The sequence below is a fragment of the Bison bison genome, unplaced genomic scaffold (assembly GCF_000754665.1).
Source record: "Bison bison bison isolate TAMUID 2011002044 unplaced genomic scaffold, Bison_UMD1.0 scf7180017860456, whole genome shotgun sequence".
Lineage (NCBI taxonomy): Eukaryota > Metazoa > Chordata > Mammalia > Artiodactyla > Bovidae > Bison > Bison bison.
The window spans coordinates 1,795,505-1,818,354 of record NW_011491028.1 but is presented as its reverse complement, the minus strand read 5'-3'; the positions used below and the strand labels follow the sequence as shown (position 1 = coordinate 1,818,354).

At 38.1% G+C, this 22,850-nt stretch overlaps 1 protein-coding gene across 3 annotated transcripts in view; it reads right to left on the bottom strand.

Moving 5' to 3' along the window:
• PRKG1 (protein kinase, cGMP-dependent, type I) overlaps positions 1–22,850 on the bottom strand; it is a 1,420,729-nt gene that overhangs the window by 659,091 nt on the left and 738,788 nt on the right. The window lies entirely within an intron of this gene.

Below are 22,850 nucleotides of genomic sequence, written 5' to 3'. Positions count from 1 at the left end.
TCTTCAAATCTAACTATCTTCTAGGACTTCGAAGAATATTTAAATCATATGACAAGCATGCTTATAAAACAAGCGCTTTTACACTATGTTTTACTGTGAACTTAAACAGAAAACGTGAAAATGGCCAAACTGAATGCAAAGTGGACAGGTGGCATAATATTAATAGATAATGATTTCTTGGTGGTCTCCTTCTGAAAAACCCATTGCCCCCTGTTGCTTGAAGCACTGGTCTGAATGTATGAACGACGGAAGATACCTGCTCCCGCTTCTGAACTCTTAGTTCCCTGTGGCTGGATGGAGTCTCCTCTCTGCCCAGTCCCAGACAAACCATCATCTTTTTTCCATGTGCCAACAGCCACACTCTGCCAACACTCACTGGCTCTGTCTCCCTGGTTCCTCAGGCTGTGCTATCTTACCTTCCCATATTTTGGGAAGCCATAGACCATGCAATGGTTATTGCTCACATAGCCTGCTCACCAGCAATAGCACAAGGTGACAAGCAAATCTCCCACTGGAACATGAGCTCTGAGATGGTTTTGTTCTCCAGGATATTCTCAGCATCATCTCAAATGAATATTCAGAGGAAAACCATAATACTTTAGCTGGTAGCCTCAAGCTCTTCATTTTTTTCTGCATCAGAGAATCACTTTTTGTGTCACTGTATATTCCAAGGATCCTATTTTCCATTTATTTTGTCAGGCCCCACTATCTGTTATATTTGACTTCCACAACCTGAATTTTTAAATCGGTTTTCCCCTCATATTAGTGTTCTTTTTCTAAAGATACAGGCTTAAGAAAGTGTCATCAGTTCAGTTCAGTCACTCGGTCGCGTCCGACTCTTTGCAACCCTATGAATTGCAGCACGCCACCCCTCCCTGTCCATCACCAGCTCCCAGAGTTCACTCAAACTCATGTCTATCCAGTCGATGATGCCATCCAGCCATCTCATCCTCTGTCGTCCCCTTCTCTTCCTGCCCCCAGTCCCTCCCAGCATCAGAGTCTTTTCCAATGAGTCAACTCTTCACATGAGGTGGCCAAAGTACTGGAGTTTCAGCTTCACCATCATTCCTTCCAAAGGAATCCCAGGGCTGATCTCCTTCAGAATGGACTGGTTGGATCTCCTTGCAGTCCAAGGGACTCTCAAGAGTCTTCTCCAACACCACAGTTCAAAAGCATCAATTCTTTGGCGCTCAGCTTTCTTTACAGTCCAACTCTCACAGCCATACATGACCACAGGAAAAACCATAGCCTTGACTAGATGGACCTTTGTTGGCAAAGTAATGTCTCTGCTTTTCAATATGCTATCTAGGTTGGTCATAACTTTCCTTCCAAGGAGTAAGCGTCTTTTAATTTCATGGCTGCAGTCATCATCTGCAGTGATTTTGGAGCCCAAAAAAATAAGGTCTGACACTGTTTCCACTGTTTCCCCATCTATTTGCCATGAAGTGATGGGACCAGATGCCATGATCTTAGTTTTCTGAATGTTGAGCTTTAAGCCAACTTTTTCATAGTTTGCATGTATTTGCATCTGAAGAGGTATTTTGTAGTTAAGAACTTTACTACCTGGAAATTCTGCTTGATGTTATATGGCAGCCTGGATGGGAGGGTAGTTTGGAGGAGAATGGATACATGTATATGTTTGGCTAAGCCCCTTCACTTTTTACCTGAAACTATCACAGCACTGTTAATCAACTACACTTCAATATAAAATAAAATACTTTAAAAAAAGAACTTTACTACCTTAATATCTTATGACTTTTATTCAAATCCTGACTGCTACCTGCAAACTATTTGACATAGGATGATTGCTTAATCACTTTTAAAACATCCATTTCCCCATCTGTAAACTGAGGACAAAAATCAAACTACCTTATAAGGTTTTTGTGAAGAGTATATAAATCATTGCATAGAAAGTTCCCAGCATAATGCCTGATATTTAATAAGTATTTGATAAATACTTGTTAAAGTACAATAAGAACAACAAAAGTTAAATTTAGTGATAATGAAAGCACCTAGCAGAAGCCTGAAATGTAACAGGAATTCAATAAGTTATTGGCTGACAGGACTGAATTTTCTACATATGAATACACTGGTACACTGGTTTCCATCATCAACTCATTAAGTTCCTACTACATCCAAATATTATGCTACTCACGTGTGGCACAATCTATAAAAATTCTGTACATACTCAGTCACCAACTTAGTCATTCACCACAGGAACATTCCCCAGACAAGAATAGATAACTCTAATATGCATCTTCAAAACTGATTCTCTAGACTATTCTTAATCTTTTATAAGTTTTCTAATAAGAAAATATAAAAGTAAACAGTTAAAGCAAGAATATAATTTTGTAAAATAATATTATATTCAGAAAATTTGGTTTATTATAAATGTGCTCTTGGAGTACAGGACATACAGAGAAGGAAAAGCTCTTGTTAAGTAGATCACATCCTTTGCCACAGTAAGAAACAGTCTGCATTTCAGCCATCTGTGCCTTACAATAAGCCATCAACATAACTTAAACTTGTGTTTTGGGGTAAGACTTCAAAAGAACCTGACTATATTCACATACGGAAAAAGACACGAGATATCAAGGAAAAGGGGCATGCAAATATCCTCTCATGTCATCACTGCTCTATTTTCCAAGATGAAAGACTACAACAAAGATTAAAAAGCAACACACAAACACATCTCAACTATCACAGGACAGTAAATGAGAAAGCCTTTGTAGGAAACACACATTATCGTTTTTCTACAAAAGTCAAACTCAAAGGCAACAGAGAGCCCACATGCAGCAAATACACAACACCAAAAGGCAAGTCAAAATAAGATTTAAACTGAGGAATTCAAAAGCTTCGGGCTTTGGGTTTTGAGACAGCCATTAGTACCAACAGTTTTTCTCTGATAGATTTGAATGCTTAATGCGTAAATAAGAAAACATGATGGATGAGTTCCCCAGGCACTAATCCCTTCCGATGTAGTTCAGTCTCATTTGCCTAGATGCTTGAGGTGTTTTCTAATTGAGGGAAGTCAAATCTTGCTTCTAGCAGATGAGGCACCTGGGCAAACGTGGCAGGTGATGGAAGAACAAGTACACATTTCCAGTTTACGTTAGAAAAGATCATTCTCACCTTTTTTTAAAGTTATGAAATCTATGGCCTGGGTGTAGAGCAGCGAAAAACACAAAGGGTTCTTCTTTCATTTACAGCACTGCGGAGGGTCGTTATGAATTTTCACGATGTGGAATAATGGTGAGAATAAGGCAGGGGCTATCAAGACCAGGGAGAATTTCCGATTCTGTCCCCTGAATCTGCGCTGATTAGTTGCTTCTCTTATTTCAACTCAAGACACTTTTAAGAGATGGGAGGAAGAGAGAATTACTGGTGGTGGTGGGGAGAAGATACGGGAAGACACATCAGTATGATGTATATGAGGATGGATAAAAACCCTGGCTCCATCATCACTAGCTCTGTGAGCCAATTATGTTCATTAGTTTTAATTTTCATTATATTTAACCTAAATATTTGTATTGTTTATATCATTCATGCAAAAACACATTTTTCTTTTCTTTTTATCCTCCCCCTACCCAACCCTTTTGGGGATATATATCAGGTGAGACAGAAGCCAATGGGGCAGAAGTTGTTTTCCCAGAAAGTATAAGATCATCATCTTTCACTCTGTCCAATGGTGCTCCTGTCACTTAACTCATGTTATAGCAGAGTATAAGGATCTCTGAGTAATTTTTCATTTAATTTTCTGCTCAGATTAGTCAAGATTTGGGTCAGCTTTGGGCTATCTTAAGAATCAGGCTTTTTTTGGTCCAATTCTTAGAAACTGCAGCTGAGAAACATATGACTTATTTTAGCCAATGATTGCTGTTTTTCCCTAGTCCCTTAAAAAAAAAAAAAAATCCTACAGTACAGGAATGTTTAAAATGTACCAGTTTCCATAAGACTAGGCCAATTAAATTGAATGAGACCCTAAGGTCTAGTCATTTCCACACTTTTTTTTTTTTAACCAAATGATGCTTATATCAGTGATGATATTATTTATGAATGCAGTGAATATAAGCAAATATTCTGTACTAGTTGCTATAAGTACTCAATATATATTTTCTCATTTATTTTTAATTACAAACTGACATATATTCAGATATTATTATCCCCATAGTACTTTTTATACTTATATTCACTATAATTTGATGTACATGCAGATGCACTATTATTCCAACTTTATAGATGAAGAAACTAAGGAACAAGTCCCAGGTCATAAAGATAGTAAGGAATGGTGGAACTAGAATTTGAAACCATAGTCTGAATCCACAGTCAGTTCTCATAGCCATTATCTAACATTGCCCTCCAAACAAGACTTTACCCAGAACTTCCTTATAAAAAAATGTCAAAAGCAGACTTCTCAGCTAGAAGTAATACTGGGATATTTTAAGTTCTGTTCATTTTGCCTGTACCCTGCTTCAGCTACAATTCTGTCCTTAAGCTCTCTGTGAATTTTTTTAGATTCTGCAAAACAGAGTTGGAAACTCACCAATATAATATGAACCTCATTTTATACTAACATTCAAATTACAGTAAATCAACAATCAACAAACTATAGCCTTCGTGCCAAATACAGTCTTCTATTTTTATAAATAAAGTTTTATTGAAACACAGGCATGCCCATTTGTTTAGGTATGGTCTAAGACCACTTTCTCTTTATAAGACAGTTAAACATATGCAACACTATCATCCAGCCTGCAAAGCCTAAAGTATGTAGTATCTGGTCTTTTATAGAAAACCTTTGTCAGCTTCTGGAAACTAATTACAATATATTCATTTGAGGTTAAATATACCTAGCAACCTGAGGAAAATTTTGAATGACATATTTTCAATGTAAATAGATAATATAATTACACATTCCAAATGGCAATATTTCTCCTATAAATGATTCTTATATTACACTTGGTTGATACATCTATTGAGTTCTTAAAAATCTTAAAATAAGTTCCCTACTCCTTTCTTTCAAATCATTTTAATAATAAACTTAATTTTGGGGAGGAAAAGTACAAAAATAGTACAGAGAGCTTCCATACATGCCAGTTTCCCCTATTATTAACATACTACATTAAATACTTTATTTACTGTAGTTAATGAATCAATACTGACACATTATATTAACTAATATCTGTACTTTATTCACATTTCCTTTCTTTTTAATCTTTTAAGGAGTTCCAGAATCTCATCCAGGTTATCACTATACATTTAGTCATGATGTCTATTTAGACAATTCTTGACTGTGCTAACTTCTCATATTTTTCTTATTTTTAATGACCTCGACAATTCTGAGTGTACTGGTCACGTATTTTGTAGAATGCTTCTCTAGTGAAAATTTTTCTGGTATTTTGTTTTTTTGTGACTAAGCTAAAGTTACAGAGGAGGAAGATCACAGAGGCAAAGAGTCCTTTAATCCCATCATACCAAGGGTCTATGCTATCCAAGGTACTTCTCACTGTTGTGAACCTTGACCATGCCAGTGAGGTAAAAGTTTGCCGGTTTCTCCATTATAAACTTTCACAATGTATTCTTTGGAAGAAAATTACTATACTTGGCACAAACTTTAAAGAGTAGATAATTATGTTTTATCTCTTTGAGGATAGAGTATCTATATAAATTATTTGGAATTTGTCTGCATGGAGATTTATCTCTTCTCCCTCATTACTTATTTAATTACTTATTTATGTCAGAATGGATTCATGGGTATTTTATACTTTGGGTTATAATCCAATATCATTTTATTTTGTTGCTCAAAGTATTGTAGCTTTGGCCATTTGGAGCTCTTGCAGTTGGCTCCTGTGTTGCTTCGGTACATCCTCGTCCTTTTCTTTTTTTTGAATAGGTCCTTATTTTCTGATCAAGATGCCCCAAGCTCATTTTGAGCATTTTCTGCCCACTCCTATAATTACTCATTTCTCCAAAAAGCCCTGGCTACCTCTCTTAGAAAACAGTATTAGAAACCAGATTTGTGGTGTGAGGTGTGCTTCTTTCTACTGGAGTTTTTTTAGTTATTTCTAGTTTCAGTTGAAAGAGTAAGGGAATATACATGTGTACATGAACCTGTGAATGCATTCAGTTCAGTTGCTCAGTCGTGTCCGACTCTTTGCGACCCCATGAATGCATACATATCTATCAATATTTCTGTATGTACCTGTCTGTATCTATATTAATCTAAACATAGCTTCTTACTGATGTCTCCAACTCATCTACTACCGTATAGATAATACTAGCCTCTTCTCCTTGTCTATCTGTAAACTTTCACTCTTAACTTAAGAAATATGGCTCCCATCATTGGCCATCCATTTACTTAACAGTTCAATTCTAATATACAACTATAGGAGTATCAGAATTATTAACCCATATCTTCACGTCCATACTACCCCCCTGTCCCCCCAGCCATCCCCTCTTTCCAGGCCACTGACTGGTTAAAGAAACCAATATTTACTTTTTCAGCCTTTATCCTAATTATGCAGTATGTGAACTTTCTCTTAAAATTTAACTTAGTCTGATTCTTGCTCATCAAGGTCATTGATTTATATATCTACCATCTAATTTCTCCACACTTTACACTGGAAAACTAAACCTGCCTTTTCCCTTAACCTTGCACAGTTTGGGGCTTCCCTGGTGGCTCAGACAGTAAAGAATTTGCCTTCAATGCAGGAGACCTGGGTTCTAAACCTGGGTCAGGAAGATCCTTTGGAGAAGGAAATGTCAACCCACTCCAGTATTCTTGCCTGGAGAATCCCATGGCCAAAAGAGCCTGGCTGGCTACAGTCTGTGGGGTCACAAAAAGTAGGTGTAACAAACAGGCAAAAGAGAATTCTCTTTAAAATTATTAAATAAATCAGAGAAATAAGGTGGGCATTTTCAGAACAATGATATTCTCTGTCACTAGCTACATCATAATTTTCAAGAATAGATCAAAAAAGGGGTATAATCATAGTTTGCATATTTACCTCACTAGGGCTGAGACACACCAGGACCCTCTTTAACTTTCTCATGATTTTTCCGAAGTGGCTGCAGAAATGAGCTATAATTTCATTTATTACCACTTTCTTATTGTTTTCCTTTTTGTATGAAAGGAAAGGTGGTGGTAGGGACAGTATCAAACAGCTGGGCACAACAAAATATATAGAGCTATACAGAATTTAAGAAACATATGTCATTGGAATTATTCCTATAATTTTATCCTGAACAGTAAGTTAAACAAACAAACAACAAAAATAAAACTGTAGTTTATCTTAAAAAGCAAACTGTAAAGTTAAAAAGTTATAAATGGAATGGCCTACAATTCAGCATTATCTTTGTTTTGAAGGATCATCTACACTGCATCGTTTGCTAGGTTTAGAAATCACATGTCTACAATGAAAACATTCTAAACGCCCAGCCTCATGCGTTTTCATACTTGTGGACGAAAAGGCTTGGGTAAATTTCCGGAGTCCTTTCCCATCTCACCCATTCTTCAGCATACCGTTCAGTCTACCCTCCTCCAGGAGCTTTTCTAATTACCTCGGACCACTGACCACTCCCTTCTGGACATACCATAGCTGTAACATAATATGCTCTTGCATTAAATATCTGGTAATTCTGCATAGTTCTATTTCATGATTAAAAAAAAAAGTCTCAGGGCATGATTTAAATCCCTCTTCTCCATAGCACCCTGTATCTTGCTGATCTCACAGGAAGTATTAAAACCAACAGATAAACATCTGCAATAGCTCAGTTGGGTTTGATGGAATGCAATTTACACAGAATAATGCTTTAAAAAGTTTGGGAACTTCAAGGACCCTGTAGCAAGCCAGAGAATCCTTAATTTATTTGCTAATGGCCCCACTACCTATGGGTAAGCTGTCTAAATGCTCTTCTGTCAATTCTACTCCTAATCCACTCTCAACTTTTATTTCAATTATTTTTTTTAATTTTATTTTATAAACTTTACATAATTGTATTAGTTTTGCCAAATATAAAAATGAATCCACCACAGGTATACATCCTGTGGTTCCCCATCCTGAACCCTCCTCCCTCCTCCCTCCCCATACCATCCCTCTGGGTCGTCCCAGTGTTTACTTTCATCTGACCATCTATTTTTAAATGATACTTTAGCAACATGTGAGTAGAAGAGATGGAACTTAACACATTTTCTCTTTTGTTTCAAAGGAGAATAAAGGTTGATCAAAAAAATAAAATAAAGACTTTATATATACACAGTTAAGAAAATAAATGCTTCCAGAGGGAGGGCAAATAGATTTTTATTTTTTTCCTGCTACTATTTCAACACGATCCTATACTTGGAAAATTATAAAAGAAAAAAAAATACAAGTTAAAAACTGCTGATAATTAAAATAATCACTTTGGAAAAATTAATGGAGAAAAACTGCAGCTGATTTTGGAGTCAATTTAACTTTCCACTCTGCTTTTCAGTTAGGATGCATTTTTATAGATTGGTCATGCTTGTAGATAAAGATAAATTTAGGTACACTTTTCAAAAAATTTTAATAGCACGGCTTTTTAGGTAAATTTTAGTTTTGAACAAGGACCAGGTTAGAGTCTAAGAGAAAATCTAAGGGGCTTATGACATATCAGTTGGGCTACTTTTAAAGCCCCCTGCTTCCCATGATTTGAAGTAGACGTTTGCCATTTTGTGCCTGTCCTACACCATTCTTCTCTCTTCCTCATACCAACTGTGATCATCCTTGGGGGATTACTCCAGCCCTACTGTTATACTTCTGTGGAAGAGAGGACTATAGTAATCTAGGTGACTGCCAAAGGCCATATCCTCTGTCTGTCTTTGTGAACAGAGATGGGGAGTCAGCACATAATTTAGGCTTGGTACAAAGGAGTGCTTTCTTGCAAGAGATGACATTTGATCCAATAGTTAAAGATTGAAAGAAATAGTTGGTTATAAATCATCGCACTGCAAGTCAATGGGATAGTTCTTACTACAAGACAAATTCATACTTGTGGCTTCTAAGGATCTCATGTTTCTTTTGATTCCAATTCAGTCCAAAGGTGTTGATTCTGTCAAATTGTCTAATAAATTCATTTTTGCTTATGAGCTCAGCTGACTTCTGTTTCTTCAGTCAAGAAACTAGGACTTTTTAAACATCTTTGCTCTTGACAAATGCTTCGCTTTTCACTGGAGCCTAGTATACTGGAGTCCCCAGGTCATGAGAGGCAGTGTATAATTCCCACCCCCCACCCCCCCCAAAAAAAAGCCAGTTCCTTCTGCTAAATCTCACTAGGGACTCTGTTTTCTCCAATTGGAAGCCTGTTTAAAAAAGGATTCCAATATTACTTGAAACTCAAGCTTGAAAATTCATTCTCAAACTGTCTCTCAATGAATCAAAAATGTTCCACTTCATTAACTGCTCACCAGAAAGCTGAGCGTTTGAGGAATGGGCCATAATTCTCAAGGTTAAAGAAAGGTACCTTTAAATGTCTTGGTGACCACAAAATAAAGAATGCTGATGGCACTTTACTGCAAGGTCTTCTGGAAAACTCCATAATCTTGAAGCACAAGGACAACTTGATTCTTTTAATTATTAAGACTGGTGCTCAGAGACTGCAATGTGACTTTTTAATTTGACAGTCTTCCATTCAGCATTGCCAGAAATATTATGAACAGTGCTACTGGAATCATTCCACAAATTATACATTTCTGTATATCTCTGGTTATATTTCATCTGAAAACAAAGTGATTTTTACCATGAGATTAATTTCTATGCTATTGTGGCAGAAAAAATTCAGCTTAGTGGTTAAGAATATAGACTGTAGCCAGATCAATGGAAAGATGATTATGCTAGAGTTTGAAGGACAGGTAGAATTTGAACATGGACATAAAACCACGGCATTAAGGAGAGGGGAGTGGGCTTCCAAGTAGAGTCAACAACGTGAACAAAACATAAAGAAAAAAAAATCACATACTACAAGTGCTTAATATATGTTGAGCTCTGTTCTAAACACTTTACATACATCAATCCATTTTATTATCATGACAACACTATGCCATAGGAGCTATAATTATCTCTATTTTACAGATGAAGTAACTGAGACAAAGAGAGTCCGAGTAACTTGCCCACAGTCACACAGGGAGAAGCTGGAGAAGTCAGGATTCATAGCCAGGCAGCCAGGCTTCACGTCTGCACTCTTGAACTCACCCTATTTAGTTCTACCCATTAGGATGTCAGTAGATAGGGTATGTTAAGGGGGATGATAAGGAATCAGGTTGGAAAGGTCTTGCTGGGACCAAACTGCAAAAGACGATGCATATCTAGAATAAGGAGTATGAACAATATTCTGAACTCATTAACGGGCCCAGGTGGTGCTAGTGGTAAAGAACCCACCTGCCAGTGCAGGAGATTTAAGAGATGTGGGTTTGATTCCTGGGTGGGGAAGATGGCCTGGAGCAGGAAATGGCAACCCACTCCAGTATTCTTCCCTAGAAAATCCCATGGACAGAGGAGCCTGGTGGGCTACAGTCTATAGAATCACAAAGAGTAGGACATGGATGAACTACCTTATGATTGTTATTTATAAAGTTTTCAAGCAATGGATGATGTCAGTATAAAGTTATACTTTAGGAAGAATGTGGCAGCAGTAACTGAAGAGGATGAATTGAAGGACAACAAGCATATGAATATGAGTTAGGTGGCTATTCTCATAGCTAAGGCAAAGGCTGTTGTTTAGACTCTAAGCCATGTCTGATGCTTTGTGATACCATGGACTCTAGAATGCCAGGCTCCTCTGCTTTTCACTGTCCCCTGGAGCTGGCTCTGATTCATGTCCATTGAGCCGGTGATGCTATCTAGCCACCTCATCCCTCTGCCTCCCTCTTCTCATCTTAAATCTTTCTCAGCATCAGGATCTTTTCCAGTGAGTCAGCTGTTCTCATCAGGTCCAGTTTGGAGCTTCAACATCTGTCCTTCCAAAAAATATTCAGGGTTGAATTCCTTTAGGATTGACTGGTTTGATCTCCTTGCTGTCCAAGGGACTCTTAAGAGTCTTCTCCAGCACCACAGTTCAAAATATCACTACTTTGGTGCTCAGCCTTCTTTACTGTTCAACTCTCACACCCTTACATGAATACTGGAAAAACTATAGTTTTGACTATATGGACATTTGCTGGCACAGTGATGTCTCTGCTTTTTAATACTCTGTCTAGTTTGGTCAAAGCTTTCCTTCCAAGGAGCAAGTGTCTTTTAATTTCATGGCTGCAGCTGCCATCTGCAGTGATTTTGGAGCCCAATAAAACAAAATCTTTTTATTTTAAAGTCACTGCTTTCACTTTTTACCCTTCTATTTGCCATGAAATGATGGGATAAGAAGCCATGATCTTAGTTTTTTGAATGTTGAGTTCTCAGTCAGCTTTTTCACTCTCCTATTTCATTCTCATCAAGAGGCTCTATAGTTTCTCTTCTCTTTCTGCCATTAGGGCAGTATCATCTGCATATCTGAAGTTGTTGATATTTTTCCCAGCAATCTTGACTCCAGCTTGTGATTCATCCAGCCTGTCATTTCACATGATGTCAATGAAAAGAAATAGAGGAAAACAATAGTAAGGGAAAGACTAGAGATTTCTTCAAAAAAAATTAGAGATCCCAAGGGAACATTTCATGAGATGAGCACAATAAAGGACAGAATTGGTATGGACCTAATAGAAGCAGAAGATATTAAGGAGAAGTGTCAAGAATACACAGAAGAACTATACCAAAAAGACTGTAATGACCCAGATAACCATGATGGTGTGATCACTCACCTGGAACAAGACATCCTGGAATGCAAAGTCAAGTGTGCCTTCAGAAGCATCACTATGAACAAAGCTAGTGGAGATGATGGAATTCCAGTTGAGCTCTTTTAAATCCTAAAAGATGATGTTGTGAAAGTGCTGCATTCAATATGCCAGCAAATCTGGAAAACTCAACAGTGGCCACAGGACTGGAAAAGGGCAGTTTTCATTCCAACCCCAAAGAAAGGCAATGCCAAAGAACGTTCAAACTACTGCACAATCACACTCACCTCACACGCTAACAAAGTAAAGCTCAAAATTCTCCAAGTCAGGCTTTAGCAGTATGTGAACTATTAAATTCCAGGTGTTTAAGGTAGATTTAGAAAAGGCAGAGGGAGGAGGGAGGAGGGTTCGGGATGGGGAACACATGTATACCTGTGGCGGATTCATTTTGATATTTGGCAAAACTAATACAATTATGTAAAGTTTAAAAATAAAATAAAATTAAATTAAAAAAAAAGAGTTAAAAAAAAAAAAGAAAAGGCAGAGGAATGAGACATCAAATTGCCAACATCTGTTGGATCATCGAAAAGGCAAGAGAGCTCCAGAAAAACATCTATTTCTGCTTTATTGACAATGTCAAAGCCTTTGACTGTGTGGATCACAACAAACTGGAAAATTCTTAAAGAGATGGGAGTACCAGACCACCTGACCTGCCTCCTTAGAAATCTGTATGCAAATCAAGAAGCAACAGTTAGAACTTGACATGGAACAACAGACTGGTTCCAAATCAAATACATACGTCAAGGCTATATATTGTCATTCTGCTTATTTCACTTATATGCAGATTACATCATGTGAAATACATATGCAGATTACATCATGTGAAATACAGGGCTGGATGAAGCAGAAGCTGGAATCAAGATTGCTGGGAGAAATAGCAATAACTTAAGATACACACATGACATCACCCTTCTGGCAGAAAGCAAAGAACTAACGAGCATCTTGATGAAAGTGAAAGAGGAAAGTGAAAAAGTTGGCTTAAAACTTAGCATTCAGAAAACTAAGATCACGGCATCTGGTCCCATCTCTTCATGGCAAGTAGATGGGGAAACAATGAGAGACTTGATTTTGGGGGGCTCTAAAATCACTGCAGATGCCGACTGCAGCCATGAAATTAAAACATGCTTGCTCCTTAGAAGAAAAGTTATGACAAACCTAGACAGCATTAAAAAACAGAGACATTACTTTGCCAACAAAAGTCTGTCTAGTCAAAGCTATGTTATTTCCAGTAGTCATGGATGGATATGAGTGTTGGACTATAAAGAAAGCTGAGTGCTGAAGAATTGATGCTTTTGAACTGTAGTGTTGGAGAAGATTCTTGAGAGTCCCTTGAACTACAAGGAGATCCAACCAGTCCGTCCTAAAGGAAATCAGTCCTGAATATTCATTGGAAGGACTGATGCTGAAGCTGGAACTCCAATACTTTGGCCACCTGATGTGAAGAACTGACTCATTGGAAAAGACCCTGACGCTGGGAAAGATTGAAGGCAGGAGGAGAATGGGATGACAGGGTGAGATGGTTGGATGGCATCACCAACATGATGGACATGACTTTGAACAGGCTCCGGAAGTTAGTGACAGACAGGGAAGCCTGGTGTGCTAAAGTCCATGGGGTCACAGAGTTGGACATGACTGATTGAACTGACTGACTCTGTATATAAGTTAAATAAGCAGTAACAATAGACAGCCCTGTTGAACTCCTTTCCCAATTTAGAAACAGTCACTTGTTTCATGCCAGTTCTAACCATTGCTTCTTGACCTGCATCCAGGTTTCTCAGTAGACAGGTAAGGTAGTCTGGTATTTCCATCTCCTTAAGTATTTTCCACAGTTTGATATGATCTGCACAGAAAAGCTTTAGTATAGCCAATGAAGCAGAAGTAGATGTTTTTCTGGAATTCCCTTGCTTACTCTATGATCCAGTGAATGTTGATAATTTGATCTCTGGTTCCTCTGCCTTTTCTAAATCTAGCTTATACAGCTGGAAGTTCTCAATTCAAGTACTGTCAAAGCCTAGCTTGAAGGATTTTGAGCATAACCTTACTAGGCTGTTGAAGTATGACCTAAATAAAATCCCTTATGATTATACAGTGTGTTACTTGTTCAGTTGTGTCTCTTTGCAACCCCATAGACTGTAACAGCCCATCAGGCACCACTGTCCATAGAATTCCCCAGGGAATAATACTGGAGAGGGTTACTTTTTCCTTCTCCAGGAGATCTTCTAGACCTAGGGATTGTACCCTGGTCTCCTGCATTGCAGGAAGATTCTTTACCATCTGAGCCACCAGGGAAGCCCCTGATTATACAGTGGAGGGTGATGAACAGGTTCAAGGGATTAGATCTGGTAGACAGAGTGCCTAAAGAACTACAGACAGAGGTTCATAACACTGCACAGGAGGCGGTGACTAAAGCCATCCCTAAGAAAAAGAAATGCAAGAAGGCAAAGTGACTGTGTGAGGAGGCTTTACAAATAGCTGAGAAAAGAAGAGAAGTGAAAAGCAAGGGAAAAAGGGAAAGACAGACCCAACTGAATGTAGAGTTCCAGAGAGTAGTAAGGAGAGATGGAAAGCATTCTTAAGAGGACAATGCAGGGAAATAGAGAAAAACAATATAGTTGGAAGGATTCGAGATCTCTTCAAGAAAATTAGTGATATCAAGGGAATATTTCATGCAAGAATGGGCACGATAAAGGACAGAAACTGTAAGGTCCTAACAGAGGCAGAAGAGATTAAGAGGAGGTGTCAAGAATATACAGAAGAACTGTACAAAAAAGGTCTTAATGACTGGGATAACCATGATGGTGTGATCACTCACCTAGAGCCAGTTTTCATTCCAATTCCAAAGAAGGGCAGTGCCAAAGAAAGTTCAAACTACTGCATGTTGCACTCATTTGACATGCTAACAAGGTAATACTCAAAATCCTTCAAGCTAGGCTTCAACAGTACTTGAATTGAGAACTTCCAGATGTACAAGCTGGGTTTATAAAAGGCAGAAGAACCAGAGATCAAATTATCAACATTCACTGGATCATAGAGTAAGCAAGGGAATTCCAGGAAAATATCAACTCCTTCATTGGCTATGCTAAAGCTTTGACTGTGTGGATCACAACAAACTGTGGAAAATTCTTAAAGAGATGGAAATACCAGACTACCTTACCTGTCTACTGAGAAACCTGGATGCAGGTCAAGAAGCAATAGTGAGAACTGGCATGGAACAAGTGACTGCTTCTAAATTGGGAAAGGAGTTCAACAGGGCTGTATATTGTTACTCTTATTAAACTTATATGCAGAGTAAATCATATGAAATGCCAGACTGGATGAATCACAAGCTGGAATCAAGATTGCTGGGGGAAATATCAACAACCTCAGATATGAAGATAATACCACCCTAGTGGGAGACAGCAAAGAAGACCTCATGAGCCACTTGATGAGGCTTGAAGAAGAGAGTGAAAAAGCTGGCTTAAAATTCAACATTAAAAAAAAAACAAAAACAAAACCTAAGATCATGGCAAGGGTGGTGACTGCAGCCATGAAATTAGAAGACACTTGCTCCTTGGAAGGAAAGCTATGACAAACCTAAACAGTGTATAAAAAAGCAAAGATATAACTTTGCCAACAGAGGTCCGTATTAAAAAGCTATGGTTTTTCCTGTAGTTATGGATGAATGTGAGAGTTGGACTATAAAAAAGTCTGAGCACCAAAGAATTGATGCTTTTAAATTTTAAACTGTGGTGTTGGAGAGGACTCTTGAGAGCCCCTTGGACTGCAAGGAGATCAAACCAGTCAATCCTAAAGGAAATCAATGCTGAATATTCATCGGAAGGGCTGATGTGGAAGCTCCAATATTTTGGCCAGCTGATGCGAAGAGCTGACTCATTGGAAAAGACCCTAAGGCTGGAAAAGATTGAAGGCAAAAGGAGAAGGGGTAGGGAGAGCATGAGATGTCTTCATAGCATCACCAACTGAATGGACATGAATCTAAGCAAACTCCAGGGGATAGTGAAGGACAGAGGAGCCTGGCATGCTGCAGCCCATGGAGTCCCATAGAGTCGGACACGACTTAGTGACTGAACAATAAAAGCTTTATTTTGCCTATAAAATCTTAGACCTGATAGGTCCAGGATATAAAGTGTGTTGAATGAATGGTTGTACACATATTAGGAGCAACTTTGGAGAATTTGGGGCTTTCCTTGTGGCTTATCTAGTAAAGAATCCGTCTGCAAAGCGGGAGACCTGGGTTCGATCCTTGGGTTGGGAAGATCACCTGGAGAAGGGAATGGCTATCCATTCCAGTATTCTGGTCTGGAGAATTCCATGGACTGTATAGTCCATGGGTCACAAAGAGTCAGACACGACTGAGTGACTATCACTTTGGAGAGTTTGTTATGTGTGTTCAAAAGCTGAAGATAACATGAAGCAGGAATTTTAAACAATATTCATTCCCAAAACCACTTGGGTCATTGTCTACAACACTTACTGGGTTAAGAATGCATCATACAACTATACTTTGATATTTCTGAAGGGAAAAATTCATTTAATAGGCATATTAAGCTAAATACTGTAAGAATCCTAGATTTCAGAATAAAATTTGTGGCCAAAGAACTATTATAATTGACTAAGGTGGTAAAACACTTGAATTTGAAATAGATACAGCAGCTAGTCTCACTTTATACATCTAAAACCTTAGGCTGCAAATTTGCCTATATTCTATAATACTCAAGGCTCCATTCCCTAACAATTGCATGTGTGCATATATAATGTTCAGAAAAGGAATCATGCCTCTAATTTAAGCAATTATAAATCAGATTAACCAGTATTTACAGGTCCCTACTGAATATCTTTTATAACACACATTTTATGATAGGAATAATTTTTTTTTAAATCTCACCATACTATCTCCATGCCTACTCTATAGTTGAGAGGCTGTTCCTGTCACTAGTGAATACTCTGAAATAATAACAATAATAATATACTGCACAGTACATACTATTAAAGAATTCAGTGTTCTTTATTTGTATTAATACAGCTTCCCCTTCTAATATCAGAATAAGATAGAATGAAAACATTACTTAATTTCCTCCTTTTACAATCAGAGTGAAAGAGAGATTAACAGCATAATTATCTAGAGAACAAAACTAAGAACTGGATTTTATCAAATATAGAATCATGAAAGGGCCAAGATCTGTAATGGCCTGCTTTGCTCATTTGAAATACAGATTATAAATCTATCAAATTATTTATTGATATGCCTATATTCTAATTCAGTATCACAGGTTTTTTTTTTTTTTCAATATCTTAAATGTAGGGGGAAAAGTTTAACCTGAAACAATATCCTCCTATATCCTTCTACGATGTATTTGGGCTTCCCTAGTGGATCAGCGGTAAAGAATCCACTTGCCAATGCAGGAGACACGGGTCGGGAAGATCTTAATCCCTGGGTGGGAAGATCTCCTGGAGGAGGAAATGGCAACTCACTCCAGTATTCTTGCCTGGGAAATCCCATGGACAGAGGAACCTGGCAGGCTACAGTTCATGGGGGTCACAAAGAGTCAGACACAGCTTAGCGACTAAACAACAATACAATGTCTACCAAATATCACGATGCACTGGACACAGATTACTTCTCCTTGCACTAATCTTTCCTTGTTTAGTTCCATTGGCCACATGATCTTCTCTATAATCAGTATGTATACTCACTCTCTCTCTTTCTATAGCCCCTGAACACAGATTTCTAAGAAACATGAATCCAGTGGAACTAGGAACTTAAGACTGAATAAAGTAAAGTTGCTCTAGGCTCACTGCCTAATTCCAATTAAGCTCTCCTTGATTTAGTTTAGATACTGGGCATGTGGCCCAGGACTTAAGATTATACTAAATCATGGGCACCATCGGCAGTGTCCTTTTCAATCCCGGTTTATACACTTGCACAGAGTTGAACAAGTAACCCAAGAAGGAAGAAAAAAACACAGAACTTTTAAATTGTGCTGAAATAGTTCCCTTAGTAATGATTGAAAAGCTCACTCAAATTCCTTGTTTTGTTTTTAATAATTAGATATACACCGTGTAAGAGTATTTATGTACATAATTGGCTTCCTCGGGCTTAAAATGCGTATAGAAACTTGGAACATAAACAGAAATGAGAAAACAAAATAATGAGAAGCTTGAAAATCAAAGAATCTTAGATTATCAAAATTTTATTAAAAGGAATAAAGAGGTGACTTATTAACTTTTAAATATGTACAAAGTATGAAGAACAAGCCTGCCAACTTTCTGTTTTACTGCATATAACCAACATAGGTTTAAATTCAGTGAGATGATACAAGGAAACTTTTTGACTTTAAAGAAGTAGTAGCTTCATTCCTTAAGCATATTCCTGAAGTGAGTTGTGTCTTTTTATTTCCTTACAGAAAGTTAAAAATAAGACAAAAATCGATGATTTGATCTTGCCCTAAGATGGCTTAATGCTTAAATATTATAACCTCAACAGGGGTATTTTCAATATGTGGAACAAAAAAGAAAATTTAGTTGCAGTTACAGATTCTTGTTAGATTTCTGTCCATTTTCAAAGATGATCAAATGCAACAAAACATTTGCAATTCAGAGAGCTAAACTGCATTTTTGTGAATTTCAGGTGATTTAGAGCTTTGTTATTTAAAGGCCTACAGGGCATATCTAAAGGCCCTGGGCTTCCCAGGTGGCGCTGGTGGTAAAGGACCTGCCTGCGAATGCAGTAGATGTAAGAGACGTGGGTTCAATCCCAGGGTTGGGAAGATCCCTGGAGGAGGGCATGGCAACCCACTCCAGTATTCCTCCATGGAGAATCCCATGGACAGAGGAGCCTGGAGGGCTACAGTCCATGGGGTCGTAAAGGGTCAGACACAACAGAGCAACTAAGCACAACACAGCACGCAGGGCACAGACAGCAGCAGCATCCTTGGGAGCTTGGTAGAAATGCAAACTGGGAGACTCCATCCCTGACCTACAGCATCCGATTCTTTACCGCAACAAGAAACTTTGTTGATTCCTATGCAGTCAAGGTTGAAAAGCATTGACTTAGAAAGTCCAATTGAGTGGGGTCAATTAAATCTTTCATATTCACTTCTGTTGCATTCTAGTCACCACTGTACTTTGGGAATATTCAAGATCCAATTGTTAATCTGTACTGTTTGTTAGAATTGGTATTTCGTAATATCCTTGTGGCTTTCAGAGTGTAAGTTCCTCAAGTCAAGAAAGGGTTTTCCTATGAAACAATAGCTTATGAAATTAAAATCATACACTTTGGAAGGTAAGGCTGTTAGAACACTTATAATAACTATACCAAAATATATTGATCTTTACAGCATATTCTAGGTTCAGTCAGCAATAGGTGATTAGAAGCTAAAGCGAACCTTTGTAAAAGAGCTAATAGAGCTTTGTGATTAGATTTTGTGCCACATACCTTCAGTAATCAATCATTCTATTCACTAGCATTCATTAAAACATTTGTTTTTACTTGTTTCAACCTTGAGAAATAATTAAAGAATACTAAAATGTACATAAAGTGTATACTTTAATTTGCCTTTATACAAATATATCTTTTACTATGCACTTTTTAAATTAAATATTTTATTTAATATAAGTAAATATAATACTAACCATAATATAAACATTACTAAGAGTTCCATTCAAGCTTCATTAATGTGTCAAGGCTAAAGTCAAGTACCACCTGTAATCAGACTGCATAAGTAGTTCTTACTATATAATCTTGGTTTAAACATGAAAATAAAATCTATGGCCATGCGTTAGCTTAAGCATTATTATTTAAATTGCCTTCATAAGGGTTCATCTAGGTGGCAACCACAGGGACTAAAACATTGATTCTGTATATCTATCACAGAGTCATTTAAATTATAAATTTAACGCTGTAGTGACTTGAGAATTCCTAATTTTATGGCAGGTTTTTAATGCAATAGTGGTATGATTCTAAGATACTACGGGCAATACAATTATTTTTTCACATTAATTATCATGGAGTATTTTACTGAAATAACCAAGGCAGAAAAATATAACTTATTTATCAGAGACAATTTGGATTAAATCACTATATAACTCTACTTAATTACTTTTACACACAAAAAATCAGGTCTGAATTTTGTAAGGCAAATCTGATTGAAAATCAATTCATAATTTAAAAAGATAACCATAAGGGCTATTAATCAAAAGCAGAATCAACAGTCTGTATCCGGTAATACACCTTAGTCGCTCACCCAGACTTGATTTCTCTTGCCTTCCTCCCTAACAGAGTCTGATTATGTCTAGGTCTCTGTTCCTCCTCTTAACACTCAGACCCTCCAGGGGATGATGGTCCCTCAACATAATTAGTGTGTGAGCTATTCCATTTCGCTTGCCGATGACTGGTTCAGAAATTCAGCCGTGAGACGAAAAGTGTTCACTGGGAGCTTGTGGGAAAGTTCTTCGCTGTTTCCCAGAGCATCTGGGAAGGACTCTCTCTCTCTCTCCTCCTCTGGATAATGTCACTCACAGATGTGACACTTGTCTATTCAGCTATCAATCTGAGGTCAGAAGAGGGTAGAGCCAACAGGGGCCAGGGGGGAACAAAGCTGGACCCACTCAATGGTCAGCCTGAGGCTCCTCTACCTCTGAATTTTTAATTATGAGATGATTTCCTTACTCTTTTAAAAGTATGCTTGAGTCAGAGTTTTCTTTGTTTGCCTCAAAAATCACTTAACTAGCACAAGCAATTATTTTCTTAACCCAAAAGAATAAACATCATTTACCTGGTGCTATTTAAAATCAAAATACTTGTGTTAAATAGCAAAAGAATGGTAATAGTGTACTATTATAGTTCAGTTTGATCAGTTTCTTTTATTAAGCCTAAAGACTTCCTTTCTAGAAGAAGATAGCTCTTAAAATCACAAAATTACTAACACCAGGGACTCAATCCTTTTTTAAATATACAGTTGAATTTAAAATCAATTATAATGTCTGATCTAGAAACTAGATTCTTCAAAACTAAAAAAAAATAATTCAAGTACTTCTTGACCACGTTTATTAAAAGCTTTATAGGATAAGAAGTTGTTAGTGGTATTCCCAATGATGTTCTCTACCCTTCAAAAATCTAGTTATATTAGAAGTAAAACTTGTAAAACTGCTGTCCTAATCACAATGACAAATAGGAAAGACATATAAGAGTTTCCTGGGAAGATCCCCTGGAAGGGGAAATGGCAACCCACTCCAATATTCCTGCCTGGAAAATTCCATGGACAGAGAGTTGCAAAGAGTCAGACATGACTGAGCATGCACACGCACATAAGAATTTCAAGGGAGTCCAGGGAAGAGAAATCACTCCCACTTTGAGTAGTAAGAACAACAAATGGCAACCCACCCCAGTGTTCTTGCCTGGAGAATCCCAGGGACTGGGGAGCCTGGTGGGCTGCCGTCTATGGGGTCACACAGAGTCGGACACGACTGAAGCGACTTAGCAGCAGCTGCAGCAAGAACAGCAAGGAAGATTTCCCAGAGGAGGTGACATATGAGGTAGGATAGAAAGAGTGTCCCTATAGGTAAAATAAAAGAGAGAGAAAGGCATTCCAGCACAGGCAAAGTTAGGATGTGGAACGAAGTGGTAAGTAAGGGAGCAAGAGCAGTGTTTGGGGAAGGCTGAGCTGAATCACCTGGTTTTGCTGGAACAGAGTGTGTGTTGAAAGGAAGAGTAGGAGATGTCCTGAAAAGCAAGACTAGTGTCAGATTATGACGGACTTTGAATGCTATGCTTGAGAGTATAAAATTCTTCAGGTATGAAATGAGATGGAAAACCAAGGAAGGTTTCCAAGGAGTTAGTGGTATGACTAACACACACTACAGACATTTTGAGCTGGATGAGTCTTTGTCTCAAGGGCTGTTCTATGCCTCGTAGGATGTTTTGCTGCATCTCTGGCTTCTACTCACTAGATTTCAGTAACACCTCTTGCTCCCACCTGAGTTTTGACAACCAGAAATGTCTCTGCTAAGTTGCTTCAGTCGTGTCCGACTCTGTGCAACCCCATAGATAGCAGCCCACCAAGCTCCCCCGTCCTTGGGATTCTCCAGGCAAGAACACTGGAGTGGGTTGCCATTTCCTTCTCCAATGCATGAAAGTGAAAAATGAAAGTGAAGTCGCTCAGTCGTGTCTGACCCTCAGCGACCCCATGGACTGCAGCCTACCAGGCTCCTCCGTCCATGGGATTTTCCAGGCAAGAGTACTGGAGTGGGGTGCCATTGCCTTCTCCGAGAAATGTCTCTAGACATTGTTAAACGTCCTGGAGGTCAAAATCATTCTATTCTGAGATAAAGGAGAGGTTCCTATGGCAATATCACAGAAACCAAAGATTACATAGCAGGCACTGGGTAAGTTGAGCTGAACTATAATTAATGAATGGAAATTGAGACAATTAGAGGGAAGGTGGGGGCAATATCACAGGTAATAACACAGGCAGTAGCAGGGGAAACAGAAAGACTCAGACTGTGGATACTACAATCTTCCAAACTACTCCTAAACTCATTCGATCACAGAAATCTACATAATACTCATTAATATCACACAGAACACATTTTAGGAAATTCTATGTACATGACTAATTTTAAAGTTAATACTTTTCTACATGTACCTCTATGTTCGTAGCAGAACTGTTTACAATAGTCATGACATGGAAACAACCTAAAAGTCCATCAACAGATAAATGAAAAAAAGATGTAGTGAGTGAGTGCATGCTAAGTTATTTCAGTTGTGTCTGACTCTTTGCAATCCTGTGGACTGTAGCCTGTCAGGCTCTTCTGTTCATGGGATTCTCTGGGCAAGAATTGGAGAAGGCAATGGCACCCTACTCCAGTACTCTTGGCTGGAAAATCCCATGGACAGAGGAGCCTGGAAGGCTGCAGTTCATGGGGTTGCTGAGGGTCGGACACGACTGAGCGACTTCACTTTCACTTTTCACTTTCATGCATTGGAGAAGGAAAGGGCAACCCACTCCAGTGTTCT